At 36.2% G+C, this 15,649-nt stretch overlaps 1 long non-coding RNA gene across 3 annotated transcripts in view; it reads right to left on the reverse strand.

The window, feature by feature from the left end:
* LOC116419869 overlaps positions 1-12,720 on the reverse strand; it is a 32,835-nt gene extending 20,115 nt beyond the window's left edge. For all 3 annotated transcript variants that reach the window (XR_004230196.1, XR_004230197.1, XR_004230195.1), the window contains exons 1-2: positions 12,587-12,720; positions 1,408-1,548 (exon numbers count right to left, since the gene is read on the reverse strand). This is a non-coding gene — a long non-coding RNA (uncharacterized LOC116419869). The remainder of the gene's footprint in view (positions 1-1,407; positions 1,549-12,586) is intronic.
* Between the last annotated feature and the right edge of the window lie 2,929 nt (positions 12,721-15,649).

Here is a 15,649-nt window from a genome sequence, read left to right on the forward strand (position 1 = left end):
CCCATCTTCTCCAGGACCAAATCTTTCCCTCTATGCCTTTCAGTGAAAACAATAGCACTTGTCAAGCTCATTGTGCTAATTTTAGGTTTCTTTCCAAGGACTTATTAGTGTTGGTTACTCAATCTTTTTTGAGCCTCCCTTACTGCATGTGTAAAATGAGGAGATTTGGACCAGATCAGATCCCTTCTAAGTGTAAACCCCCTGAGCCTCTCAAGGTTCAGAGCTTATGTTCGAAAGCTCCTAGTCCTGCTGATGTAGCAGAACCTTCATTATAAAAAAGTGGCTAGGAGACAAGCTGCCAAATCACCAACTATTCTACTAACTCAGTTCCTGCCTCTTGCCTTGCCTATTGGAACTGCTATCCCAGACTTGCTCTAGCCTAGAATCCAGACTATTCTGTATGATGACAACAATCACTATGCTCATTTTTCTCAGAAAGTTTTTATTGTTGTTGCAGCTAGCTCTTTGTGACCCCATTGTAAATAATGTTCTTTGACATGCTTAAATCATTTTTAATTGTTCCCACTCTCACCCCAACCCATTTTTTGAGGAACTCAAAGAAGCTTTTTGACACTTTTCTTGGTATCCAGATCACCAACTATTGAATTTTCTATCTCTGGTAAGGGAAAAGACTGTGATAAAACTAGTTCATTTCTGGATCCTTAGTCAGGATGTGCTATGAAGTGTCTATGCCCTGGAAGATCAACTTTTGTATGGTTTGGCAGTGCCCATTTAGTAATTTTTTGGCTCAGGAGGAGGCTACCACCAGTTTTAGTTGGCACTGCATTTCCACCCAATCCCCTTTGGTCATGGCTAAAGTGATTGCTCTCACTGTATTTTCCTTATGTGCCTGGGAAAAAAGAGACCTCATAATGTAATGGAAAGAACAAGTGTTCTTTCCATTAACAAGGTTAAGTTCTGATTTTGTTGATTGCTACCTGTGTGACCATAAAGAAGACACTTAAACCTCTGTGAACCTTAAATCCAAATCTGTAAAATGAGGGAGACTGGATTAATCTAGGATATAGCATTAATTTGGACTATGTAGTATTTAACACAGTGTGTGGCACATAGAAGGTATTTAATGAATGCTTGCTTGACTTGTCTTGAGCAAAAAAGTCCCTTCTTGGTCTAAATCTATGATTCTCTGTGGTTGTGCAGCACATGGATTGGGGAAAACCAGGAGATTTAGGAGGCAGATATCAGATTTTGCTTCTCCCCAGTCTGTCGTTAAACACTGCCCAGGCCTAGGGCCAACCACATACTCATCTGAGTTATAATCATATCTTTTTTCCATCTGTCCCGACATAGTCCATTTCTTCTGACACTTAAAATGGAATATCCCCAACTACAGAATACCATGAGTCCTAGACTCAGTACCTTTGTGAATATCAGGCATTTACTTACCTAGTGGAAAGAGTCCCTAAGAATTTCCCAGAGGTGGATTAAAGGGGAAAATATGGTTACATATTCTGGACCAGGGATTTAGGACTAAATTTTTGCCAGGCTGGTCAGTAGGCATTGAAAAGCAGTCAATCAAAATGTAATCTAGGAAAAAAAAAAAAAGGAAAAAAAATATAATCCAGGGTTTCTTAAACTTTTTCTACTCACAACCCTTTTTTATGCAAGAATTTTTTTTTTACCTGATCCCAGCTGAATCTGACCTGAAGTGTTTCTGACAGTGTTCATATACTCACAGTGAAAAATACACATGTTGTATGTTCAGAATGTGGGCTGCGAAGAAGTCACATGATGCAATACAGGGAACTCTACCCAAAACACTCCCAAACTCCTTGGATTCATTATGTGTTTGAATTAATTTTTGGTTGCACTCAGAAACCTTTCACTGCTGCCAAATTTTAGTGACCCCCATATTCAGTTATATGACCCCATATGGGTCACAACTCACAGTTTAAAAAGGCTTTGATATAACCTACTTCTCCTGTCAGTAGTATTGACCTCTCAAGAAATTTGCAGCATAACCAGGAAAGACAACTTGTGGATATGTATAAGGCAACTGTATATATGTAGAAAATTTATACAAGTCACATAGAAGATCAAATACTCATTGAAATGAATTGCATTAAATATTGAATCACTAAGAAAGTTGAGAAATAATTTATGCATGGTGAACCTGACCTTAAATTAGAAGGTGAATATGACTCCAACTATAGGTTGGGTGATCATACTCTAAGAGCATTGTTTTCTAATACCATCATCAATTAGCTTAATCTAAGGATTGATTCTTTCAGGTTCACTTGCAAATTTATGCAATCATATGAATTAAAAATCTGGACTCAGCCTATGACTTCACCTAATTTACAGTGACTGCTCTCATGTGGTTTACGATGCTCTATAATGCTCATCTTCTCTATTGAGGAGATGAGAAAAATTTTGTCTGATTACAAACAAGTTCACTCAAAGAGTATCAAGGGGTTGGAGAGTCAGCATTTTGTTTTGTTTTATTTTTAACCATTTATTTAATTGTTTTAAAATTTTATTTGTATAAAATAGAAACAAATGGGGGAGGAATAGCAAGTAGTCCAGTATCATATAAGGCTATTCTTGGTTAATTTAATTTGAATTAATTGGAATCTTGGAGTCTTAAATGATGGGTTTAAAAATGGTGATATGCTACATAACAAAAGAATGGTCCGTTATTCACTGTGGGAAAGCTTCACCACTGCCCAGTTTGGCCTGAGTTTGCTAACCCAATCCTTGGAGATGCTGGTGGCCAAGGTTTAATGCAGCCACAGGACGCAAGCTGGCGGTAATGTTTGGGGGAGGGACAGGTAATATGATTCAGGGCTTGGCAGGGGACACAGACTTGACTTTAGTTACAGAATTGTATCCAAATCATAAAATCCTAAGTGGCTGAGAATGGAGAGAAAACTACAATTAAATGCTTTGCCTCCCTTTTTTCTTCCTGAAACTAAAATAAAGCTGGAAATGACTTTTGGCTTAGTTTGTGGGGTCAGTTCCAAAGGGACTGTGAATAATTTAGAATTTTTGGAAAACACCAGCATTGCATTCATATTTTTGTGATTTCTTTAAAAAATTAATAGAAATGTCATTCAAAGAAACAACTGCATAGTATATATAGTCTTGGGAGGAATTTCATAAACATTGGCATTTATGGATTTAACAAAAAGTCTTTTACGTTTCAGTTCTAGTCTGTGGGGTTGATGTGAGACTCAAGTAGGATAATATCTGTAGGGCATTTTATAAACCTTCAAAACCTACAAAAATAGGAGTTATCATTACCACTCCTGGCGTAATAATCCTCATGATTCTAATGTTTTAGTGGAAGGATTGAGTGTCTGACATGCCATCTACTTGATTTGGGAAATACGTACCGTTATTGTTATTTTTGTTGTTGTTTTTATTAATATCAATAACATAATCTTTTGATTTCAAAAGAATGGAAAGTTTTACACAAATGGCCATATATTGTAGCCACACAGTACCAAAAATATTACCAACAATATGGTTTGATAGCACAACATTATTTAGGCTCATGGTACCTCTCAAAGACTTAGAGCTGGAATTAAATTTGAGTCAAGTGCCTTCATTTTGGTGATGGGGAAATTGAGGCACAGAGTGGTTAGGTTATGTGTCCAAGATCAGATAGTCAGCAGCAGCAAGGATTTAAGTAGATTGCAGCATCTTAATTTTGAGCTAAAAGGAACCTTAAAAGTCATCAGGTCCAGCTACCTTATTATACAGATAAATAAATGGTGGCTTGGGGAAATAAAGTGGTGGCTTGGGGAAATAAAGTATCTTGATATGGTCACACAACCTGTGGGCAGGTGAGGCAGGGTAAGAAGCTAGTTCTTCTTGCCTCCAAGTCCAAATCTTCTGATTTCTCTTTCTCCTGGGCAATAATACCAAGAATTCCACTCAATAAGTATTTATTAATGACATCTGACATTTGTATGCCATAAAGTTTACTTTTTTTTCATAATCTCATTTGTATCTTGTGACTTGGGTATTACAGTTAGCATAATTCTCATTTTTCAGATGAGAAAACTGAGTCTCTTCCACTGGAAGACTTGCCCATGGTCACACATTTACTATCAGAGATGGTATGCTACTCCTGGACAGCTATAATATTTCCACTAAGCTCTTTCTTATCCATGTTAAACATCCACAATGATTTACAAGTGGACATTGAACCATAAGGATTATTCTTTGCTTCCACTTATCCAAATATTTCCTAAATCCAGGTCTTCCAGATTCTGAATTTATCATATGATAACAACTATTCCATGCTATTTCCTTATATATACATTTTTGACATCCCATTAAAATACTACAGTGTTTATTGTGTACAATCAAAAGAAATAAATAATGTCTTTAAATAAATGTTTAAAATTATCTTTACATGTAACTGGGAGAAATTAAAATATTATATAAGTAAAGAGATCTATACATACTCACAATATATTTAAACTTTTTTTTTTTTTTTAGCAATGCTGGAAAAGTAATTCATCTTCCTGGAACAAACAGTCAAAGAAAACTAACCTAAGAAAGTGTTAAGATTGATGTTTTATTGTCAGGAATGAATAGATCTTCAAAGCCTATTTTTTTAAAGAAGGATGAAATGCTTTATCCTTTTATCCTTAAAGACTTGCTTTGGATTTTGGGAGCCAAATAGTGACAGTTCTCTAATTCCAAAGCTATGCATTCATAGAACCACTAAAAGATACATCATTTGCTTTCTAACATCACTGAAAAATGATCAATTACATTTTCTTGAAGCCCCTTGGAAGAACACCCAATTCTTTCAAGGTAACATATTTCTAATTTAAATATTTCTGTTTAGAGAGTTTTTCCTTAAAGTGGCCTGTAACATAATAATGCCATTTACATGGTGCTTTCAGCTTAGCAAAGAATTTTGTAAACATAAATTCATTTGATCTTCATAAAAACTTTAGACATTTTATAGATGAAGATATTGAGATGAGATAAAGGTGAAGAATGTTGTCCAGCGTCAGCCTAGTTAAGTAACTGGGAGCAAGATTTGAATTCAGATCTTCCTAAGCCTTGATCTAAGCACTCTATCTGACTCTCTGTAGATTTCAAGTACTGCTCCTGATTTTTGTTTTCTGAAACCAAACAACAATGCTCTCCATGTGGTGGAAACAAAATAGTATATGGCATCAGAAAATGTAGAATCAGATACTAGGTTTTCTATTTATTAACTGCATGACTTTGGGCAAATTATTTAACATCTCATTTATAAAATAAGTGGGAAGATATAGAAAAGCTTGAAGATCCTTTCCAATTTTAATTCTGTGATATATGATGGTGAAATAGGACAATAATCATTGAACCCATTCCTTTTGAGCATATATAGAGTATTGTTACTTTAATTTCTCACATGGAAGAGACTAGGGATTCTACTTCTACAGCCATGATAATATGTAATGGAAGTAACTTGGAGGGATTTGGAGGATGCCCAGACATTTGGTAATTGGTCCTGGTCTAGAGGATACACAGACATTTGGTAACTGGTCCTGGTCTGCTAACCATATGATGAACAGGAGCCAAAGCCAGGATTTGGGAGCATTCAAAAGTCACTGGTTGCTCTTGCCCTTTTTCTTAGTCTTATTTCTCTTTGGATGATTCCTTCCCATCTGATAGAAGCCCAGTCTTCTGAATTTAAGAATTCTGGTGACTTTATTCTTTTAAAGAACACTTCTTTATACATGACAGCCTGTAGGATGGAGTTTTTTTTTTTTTTCAATTTTTTTCCACCTCTTGTTATTGTTATTCTGACTCTCTTTGATAATATTTGGAGTTTTCTTGGTAAAGATACTGAAGTGATTTGCCATTTCATTCTCCAGCTCATTTTATATGTGAGAAAATTGAGACAAATTAGTTTAAGTGATTTGCTAGTAGGGGTCTGAGGCTGAATTTGTACTCAAATCTTCCTGACCCAAGGCCCAGTACTCTAGTTATTGATCCATTTAGCTGTCTATCTCTTCTTCTATAAAGTGTCTTAGACAGTGACTGAATTTTACTCTGTGCACATATTAGCATTACTTCAGCACTGGCAGATTTCCCATCCTTCCCTACAAATCATTGAAAAAGAAAACCCTCTTTTCTTCCTATACCTTTGAAGATAGATTACTAGGTCTTTATTCTATTTTTTGGTAGCTTCCTTGGCTAAACCTTGGAGCTGTCTGCTGTGGCAGACTCTTCCACGCTCTGTGGTATGCTGAGGGCTCACTCATGGGAACTACTGAGAGAGAATTAGCACATTTCAAGTGAGTTTCTAACTTTTCTCTGAACAGAACTACAAATACTACTTAATTATCTACTTTTAGAGAATCTCTTTTGCCTTTCTTTGTATTCTCAGCCTTGGCACAGTGTTTGGTTCATAGCTAGTATTTAATAAATGCTTGTTGACTGTCTTTAAGTGGCTTAATCTATTATTAGCACATATGTTGTTGTTGTTGTTTAGTCACTTCAGTCATGTCTGACTCTTTGTGATCCCATTTAAGCAAGAGAAAAGGTTTGGCAAAAATACTGGAGTGATTTTCCATTTCCTTCTCTAGCTCATTTTATAGATGAGGAAACTGAGGCAAACAGGGTGAAGTAACTTGCCCAATGTCCTGCAGCTAGTAAAGCTATATTTGAATCCAAACTTGGCACTCTACTGTGTCACTTAAGTGCTCTTACCAATATATATATATATATATATATATATATATATATATATATATACACACATATGTATATATATAATCAATCATATTATTGATCAACCATATTATATATACATACACATATATACAGTATGTATACATACATATTCTAGATACATACAACACTCTATATCTATCATCTATCCATCTATCTATGTATCTATCTATCTATCCATCTATCTATCTATATCTATCTATCACCTCACTAACCAAAGTCAGACAGAGGCACCCAGAATTGATGTAATCCTAATCAGGTCAAGTCATATAACCTAATTGACCCTTAGTTTTGACAGCTGTAAAATTTTAATAAGAGCTAACATTTATATAGGGGATTACTCAAGGTTACAGAGGTCTCAAGTGTCTGAGAGAGCATCTGAAGCCAGGTTCTCTACCTCTAAAGCCACTTGGATTTCTGTTGTGCTGCACCACCACTATTTTGATTGCAGAATCCACCCTGAGGACAGAGTGACTTTCTGAAGCTAAAAACAAATCTTTCTTCTTCTTTTTATTTTTTTTTAAATTTCTCCAGCAACTTGGTCAGCATTGGAATAAAGCCAGTTGTTTCTAGGTCTCTGAACACTGCTCATATGTAGGGGAAAGGAAGAATGAATATGAAAGAAACACTAGTCATAAATATGCCAGATGTATATAAGTAGCATTAATTATATGCACTGAGTGTGATGGAAGATTAAAATTCACCTCCACAAGATGCCTGGGTTTTATGCTTCCACTTTCTTTTTTATTAAAAAAATTCATTGTGTTCCTTGGCAATGTCTGTATTGAATTATTCTGGTGGTGTCTAGAGGCAGAGACCACCTGGCTGTAACGCCTAGCTCTTCACTGTCTCACACGCCTTGTCTGAATAGGAAACTTCTTCCTTTATAGTCTTTGCTAGGGGAAAAAAATAGCTTGAAATGATAAACTAAAGTTTTTGTCATTTCTGTTTGTCCTAGTGGAAACAGATATTTTAGAATCATGTTTATCCTGCATCGGTGTCTACACACATGACATAAAATTGAGAAATGAGACTCCTCCTTGTCCAGATAATTTGGATTTCTCTCCATCAAAGGCATTACCAGTTAGCATTTATTAAGTGTTTATTGATCAACAATAAGCAAATCCACCAAACCCTGTCCCTAACATTGTGATATCTCTTTGAAAACAAAAGATGAATAACAACTATATAGTAGCCACTGGAGATATAAGGATACAATGAATATTCCAAATTGTTGCATTATATATAAAGAGACAATGTTTTCATCTGTTAAGCACACCCAATATAAATTCAAAGTAATTGAGTGGGGAGCAGCTAGGAGTTCAGAAAGGCTTCAGAAAAAGAACTTTCATTTGAACTGGTCTTTGAGAGAACAAAAGCAATCGAAGAGTGAGAAGCAAGGAGAGGGCATATGAGGAAAAGGGGACATACAGGGAAAAGGCACCAAGATGGAGGAATAGAAGGTTATAAATGAAGAACAGGAAGCAGACCAAATGGGCAGTGAAAGAGAATAATGTGAGCAGAGCTGTAAAAGTGAATTGGAAGCCAGTTGCGAAGAGCTTTTGTGGCCAGACAGAAGAGTTTCTATTGGATTCCAGAGGCAACAGGGAACTTACTCGAGCTTATTGAGCAGAGGAGCAACATAGTTGATTCTGTGCTATAAGAATATCATTGGTAACCATGCAGATGAGTATTGAAAAAGGGAGACTCAAAAGAGAGAGAGAAACCAATTGGGATCCTACTGTGATAGTCCAGGCAAAAGGGGATCAAGACTGAAATAAAGTGGCAGTTCTGTGATTGAAGAGAAAGGGGTGGATTTGGTAGAGGTGGGTATTAAGTGGATATTTCAAGTGAAAGGCTTTTTTTTTTTTTTTGATGAAATTGTAGAAACATGGCATAATCATAATTAAGGTGGACTGGGAATTGGATGACCTCTAGATTTGAATCCTGCCTTAGACATTTACCTACCTTAATAAACAGTCTGTTATAGCTACAGACAAGCCAGTTAACCAATCTGAGCCTATTTATTCTTCTGTACTATGAGAGTAATAATAATGGAAGTCCTTATGCTATGTGCCTCAAATGATATCATGTATGGAAAATGCGACGTTTGTCTGTCTGGGCTTGCAGTTAGAATAGGAATTCCTGGTGAAAAATCTCCTGCTACTAACACAGAGCAATAACTGTTCTATAATTTATAGACTTAGAGAGCTGTTGGGAGGGAGAGGGGATTGACTTGTCCAAGATTACAAAGTCAATATGTGTTGTCCAAGTCTTCCAGATTCTGGGGCTGACTTTCTATCCATTTGTAACAAGGGGATGACTCCCTCTGAGAGTCCCTAGTAAGTGAATAGGTCCAGTGGCAATTTCCATGTGGCCACTGGTACAAGCATAGACATTTTACTCTAGCCTTCTAACTATATGGTGAATAGAAAAGAAGCCTCTTCAATTAGTATGGTGGAGAAGCTGGAATTGGGGAATTCATTTAAAAGACAGTAGCTGACCTCATTCTTTCTGTCTTAATGGAAAAGGATCAAAGAAAATTTATTGCTTCAAGATTGGAGGCATTCTGATTTGGGACAATGATACAAAGGGAGAAGTCTTGAATCATTGCTATAGAACCTTGGTTCTCTACCTCAACATTTGTTTTGTGGTTTCAGGTGGAGAAGACTGGTGGCTATGACCTTATGAGTTTTGAAAGGTCTTGAGAGTTAGCCACCTGCAGATCTGAGATAAGTCCCTTCAAAGTTTTAAAATTATTCAGCCCTGAGGAAAAAAAGTGCTTCAGGTGGGTAGAAAAATATATATATACCGACTACTATTCAGTTGTGGTATTAAATGCCATGTTTTCTCAACTTCATTTAAAAAAAAAAAAACCCTTTAACGTGAAATATCCATTTAATTCCACTTCTATAAAATTTGCTCCCTTTTATTCAATTACAAGGCTTCCATTTTAGTTCAGGCATTGATCCCCTCTTGCCTGAACTATTGCAATAGAATCCCGATTAGTTTCTCTCTCTCTCTCTCTCTCTCTCTCTTTCTGTCTCTCTGTCTTTGTCTCTGTCTCGTTCTCTGTATTCCTCTCTGTCTCTCTTTTTCTGTCTATTTTTCTCTCTCTGTCTCTGTCTTCTCTCTGTCTCTCTCTCTCTCTCTCTCTCTCTCTCTCTCTCTCTCTCTCTCTCTCTATATATATATATATATATATATATATCTGTCTCAGTCTCTCTGTCTCTCTCTTTCTGTTTCTCTGTATCTCTCTCTGTCTCTGTATTTCTTTCCGTCTCTGTCTCTCTTTCTTTCTCAAGCCTTTCCCTTCTTCAATGCACATCATCCACACAGTTGAAGTGCCAATATTATCTAGATACATTTTGGGGGATGGATCCAGTATAGCCATGCTATTTATTCCTTTCCATGTGAGCTTTTGGTTCTAAAGATTTGGCCACTATGCTTCAGTTGCCTTCTCACTCTAGAATATTCCTCCATTATATCAATCTCCTTCTCCTGTTGATGAATTCTTCTTAGGGAATCTATTTAGGGAATGGGTTCAGGAGGGGTATTCTTTTGTTAATATTTTATTTAACAATATTATTTAAATAATAATTTATTTATTCATTTATTTAATGTAATTGTAATTACATTACATTTATTATTTATTTAAAAAATAAATTCAGATTTTTTTTCTTTCCCTTGTCCTCCCCTTCCCCAAGACAGTAAGCAATTTGATACAGATTATATATGTGCAATTATATAAAACACATTTCCATATTAGTCATGTTATGAGAGAAAATATATACCAAAAGAAAAAAATCATGAAAAAAGTAAAAAATAGTATGCTTCAATATGTATTCAGACTGCACTAGTTCTTTCCCTGGATATGGATAGCATTTTTTTAAACACAACTTCTTTGAAATTGTCTTGGATCATTGTATTGCTTAAAATAGTTAAGTCATACACAACTGATTATTGTACAATATTGCTGTTATAGTATTGTAATTCTGCTCACTTCACTTGCATCAGTTCATGTAAGTCTTTTTAGGTTTTTCTTAAATCAATAGGCAAGTTATTCTTTATTGCCCTCTTGTTTGTGCTTCTGACTCTATGAACTCCTCATTCCTTTTACTCCATCATTTTTTTCCTTAGTTTTTTTTTTTTTATGTATTGTCTTCCCCTATTAGAATGTAAGCTCCTTGAGGGCAGGGAATACTTTTCTTTTTACTTATATCTGTATCCCCAGAACTTAGGACAGTGTCTGGCATATAATAAGTGCTTAATAAATAATTGATATCTATCTTCGTGGAAATTGTGTTTAATCTGAATCTACTCTCCCTAGAAAGTGAGGTGTTATAGGAAAGAATGCCTCCCCAAAGGGTTGTGAGGGGATGTTTGTACTTCTTTTCTTGTCATTTTTGAAATAAATAGCCCTTTGTAAACTATTATGTTATGGAAATATTTGTTTTATTTTATAAATTAAAAATAATATATATATATATATATAACATAAGTGCTAATTGATATCCATTGGTTAAATATAACTAACTGATGGTAATCACTGGTAACTAACCCCTGGAATCAAGGTTTGAACTAATAGTTAGTAGTACCTTTCGAAGCCTGAGGGGAGATGTCTCTGGTCTTGTTCTGAGAGAGTGAGATTGTAGTACTCAGTACAACATGATATCTATAAAGAGCTATGTTAAAAAGGCCATTATTATTTTAATTACGCATCTAATTCATAGAATCATAAAATTTTAAAACTGGAGAACCTCTCTAAGCCAGAGGTGTCAAACATAGGGCCTCTACTATATTAAAATGCTTTCCATCAATAGTTAACAAAATAAGTAAAAAGACCACAGACCATAAACAACAGTAATATATGGTTTTTTAAGTCAATGCAGCTTTGGGGTCCTTAAATAATGGTTAGGGGCCCCATTTCTATTTGAGTTTGACACCATTGCTCTCATCCCACTATTGACACTTTTCTATTTTGCAGGTGAGATAACTGAGATAATTTCAGAGAAGTTATAGGACTTGCCCAAAATTATAGCTAGTTGCCTCAGTCTTCCTTCCCTTTGAATGCTGGGCACCAGATGTGAGACTTTTGCTCTCTTTCTTTTTTTTTTTTTTTTTGCTTGCATCCCCAAACTTTTATTTCCATATAAATGTACAGACTCACAAATTGGATATGACATGAATGGATTTTGTTCTTTGGGGTTGAAAATAATATTATGCTCTTTCACACAGTCTGCCCTGTTTTTGTCCCTCTGGATCTTTCTGGCTTTCTCCCTCTGTTTATTGCTTGATTATGCAGCTATCTCAGAGATATGTCTACTCTCTAACTCCTCAGGTTCAAAGGGGTCTGGCATTTCTCTTTCATATATGGGCAGTGAATACAGCATCCTCTCTGCTGGGGGAATAGCTTGAGCTATTGTTTCCTCAACGAAGAGAAAATGAGAAGCACCCCAAAGGTCATTCTTCGACTTGCCTCACATATAGAAAATAATCGCCCATTTTCCGAGGGGGCTCAGATGAATTTGTTTGAGCACAAGGGACTAAACCAAACAGGCTGGAAGCTAGAACATTAGAAACATAAATAAAATAATTTCTCCTTTCAATTGTTTATGGTAAAGAATGAGCTATGTCCTAACTGGATTTCCCATTAAAATAGGAATAGATACTGTCTTTGTTTCACTTTAAAAAAAAAAAGGAGTGAGGAACACAGATGATTTAAGCAGCCTCCAATTACAACATACCTAAAATAATAAAGAAATCCAGTGTAAAAAAATAAACTGAAGGTGTAAACCTTGCTACGGACCCAAATGGTCTTGTCATATTTCATCCTCTCGTTCTAAATCAATGCTAAGCAAAGCAAGGAAATGTTTACCTTTGTCTGATCTTTAATTCCCTAAATTTATGTGGAATCATGCACAGATGCGCTGGAAACCAGCCTGGAAAAGCCTGGCATTTTAATTGATCCCAGAGCTTCAAGCCTCATGGCCCCTGCTGTGATGAAGTCTGCTACTTGTTCCAAAGATTCTCCGCCTGGTTGCCTAGCCACCAGTGGTTGGCCAATCAAGGTGGACACATGCCGAGGAGGAAGCAACCAATCAATTTTTTAATTTCCCTATGTAAACAGGGGCCAATCAGGGCGGATTCAAAATCTCATTAGTTGGAAGTAAGACACATCTTGCGTGCTTTTTAACATATGTATTAGCCAGATTCATCTGGAGCCTTGCCAGCAGTTGTTGCCTCTCAGCTATTTTTATGATGACCCATTTCAGGCAATAATTTGGACCTGTACTTTAAAAATATTAATTTTTCAAAATCAAAATTGCTCCTGGTCACAAATTCATGTCAGGTCAATCATTAAATCAACTGGTAGATTATTTTAATTTAACACCTTCTCCCCAACAACCATCTCTCCATCCTTCCTTCTCTTTTTCTCTCAATAGCACCAACATTCATTTTCACTCAAAAACCTTAGAAGCACCTTTGCTTTTGATCTTCCTTTTCCTTTCTCCCCATATACTTAGAAATTAAAATCCCATTTGCCCCACTTTATAATATCATATGACTTAAAGTTTGGAACTTAAATACTCAAGAGCAGAGGTGAGAAACATGAAATTGGGTACTCTCATGAGGTCTACGACACTCTTGAGTACAGTCTAAACCAGATTAAAATGTTGTTCCTATCTTATTTTCATATGGTGACATATGATATGATTTCTGATATTTCTTTTAGGGATAAGTCTGTGACTCTGACTATGAATACTTGGATTCTGAATTTCAACTATTTATTTAATTGATTACTTCACTATGAAGCATCTATGTGCCAGACAAGGAGAACACAAAGAAAAACTACTACCAGAAAATAACCTCTGCCCCTATAGGAGCTTTCACTCTGCTTCCTGAACCCATTATGCTCCTGATCACCCCTTTGGGGACTTTTCAGTTTGAAACACTCTGGCAGGGATGAGATATTTTGGAATTTGTAGTATCTTGAGTCTTCTTGACTCTAAGCCTGGCATTCTATTCACTGTGCCTTCTAGCTGCCCTGTAACATTTATTAAGCACCTACTATGTCCCAGACACTATCAGACCTCCTCATTTTATAGATGAAGAAAAAGAGAACCAATATTATTAAGGGATTTGCCTAAGCACACAGAGGTAGCAACAAGCATTGTCTTCATGTTCATTTCAAAGTTGAGGAAACTGCTATTCAGAGAATTTTATTGTCTTCCCTAAGCTCACCCAGTTAGTAAACCAGTTGAACAGGGGTATTCTCCCTCCTACTTCCAAGCTTTAACCTCTATACCCCATGTTTCTCCCTTGCTCAGGCTACAAACCATATTTTATTTCCTTTAAATTAGAATGTCAACATAGCTTGTGCTTTTTTCCCTGGGGTCCAAATTTGCCACTTAATATCAAGAGAAATCAGAAAATTCCATATTCCTCCCCCCCCAAATACATAATGTATGGTTTGCTTCCAGGGATAGACAGCACCCTGTTATCTCCTTAGATTTTTTTTTTATACTAGAAGTTTGCACTTTCTATATATCCTCTCCAAAGGACTCAGATTTCAAATCCTGATTCTGATATCATCTGACTTTCATCTCTCTAAGCTTCTGTTTTCCTTATGAATTACATTTCTTCCCACTCACTTTACAGTCTTGTGGTGAGGAAAATACTTCATAGTGTGACAACTTGAAGGATTCATGTTTTTGTTAACATGGGAAGCTCCCAGTGTGGGAACTCCCTCGAGCAAATCAGAAATTATCTCCATCCATCACAGAGAGGTCCTTGTGATGTGCTTGAGACAAATAAAGAAGGTTCAAGGATGTACCCACTAAACATCAGGGCTTAAATTTGGACCCACCTCTGCTGGCTTCCATGCCAGTACTCAAACTGACTAAACATAAAGGGCATATGTACCCACATGTATGTTATTTATCTTGTGCTCTTATTAATGCCATGCAGATTTATCTACCCTGTTTTCCTTTCATCTAAAAAGGAAACTTCCTGAGGGCAGAGACCATGTTTTCTCTATAAGGAGTAAATCATTCACAGAACTTAATGCTGTGTAATGCTCTCCACATGCATGGGAAAAAACTGAATAAGTATTTGTTGATGAAGATGAAGAGGAATTAATATTTAATGTTTTCTGAGGACCACAATATGTTGGAATCAGAAGGGAACATATGCTATTGCTACGTCTCATTTCCCCCCCAGACTTTGCTTACATAAAATCTGAAGATGACTTAAAAGTGGTGTTATTTGTGTGGGTGTATATCCACACACAAATATATATGTATACATGTTTGTATGCATATATATGTGGATATATACATTTATATATACATGGATGGTGTGCCCATCCTATGCTAGAACCTTTGAGCTTGTACAGGTCTGATCACCCACAGTTTGACACATTGTACCTTAACACAATGATGCCATTTTGGTTCTCTTCAAGAATGAAGGATGACTGGCCTATATCCCAAAAATATCACAAAGGCGGGGGAAAAGGAACCACACATGCAAAAATGTTTGTAGCAGCAAGTGGCGAGGAGCTGGAAACTGAGTTTATTCCCATCACTTGAGGAATAGGTGAATAAATTGTGGTCTATGAATGTGATGGAATATTATTGTTCTGTAACAAATGACCAGTGGGATGAATACAGAGAGGCTTGGAGAGACTTATATGAACTGATGCTAAGTGAAATAATCAGAACTAGGAGATCATTATACATGGCAACAACAAGAAAATATGTTGATCAATTCTGGACATGGTTCTTTTCAATAATGAGGTGATTTAGGCCAGTTCCAAAGACTTGTGATGGAGAGAGCCATCTGCATCCAGATAGAGGACTGTGGGGACTGAATGTGGATCATAACATAGTATTTTTACCTTTTTATTGCTATTTGCTTGATTTTTTTTGTTTCTCATTTT

Source organism: Sarcophilus harrisii, chromosome 6 (genome assembly GCF_902635505.1).
Source record: "Sarcophilus harrisii chromosome 6, mSarHar1.11, whole genome shotgun sequence".
NCBI classification, from domain to species: domain Eukaryota; kingdom Metazoa; phylum Chordata; class Mammalia; order Dasyuromorphia; family Dasyuridae; genus Sarcophilus; species Sarcophilus harrisii.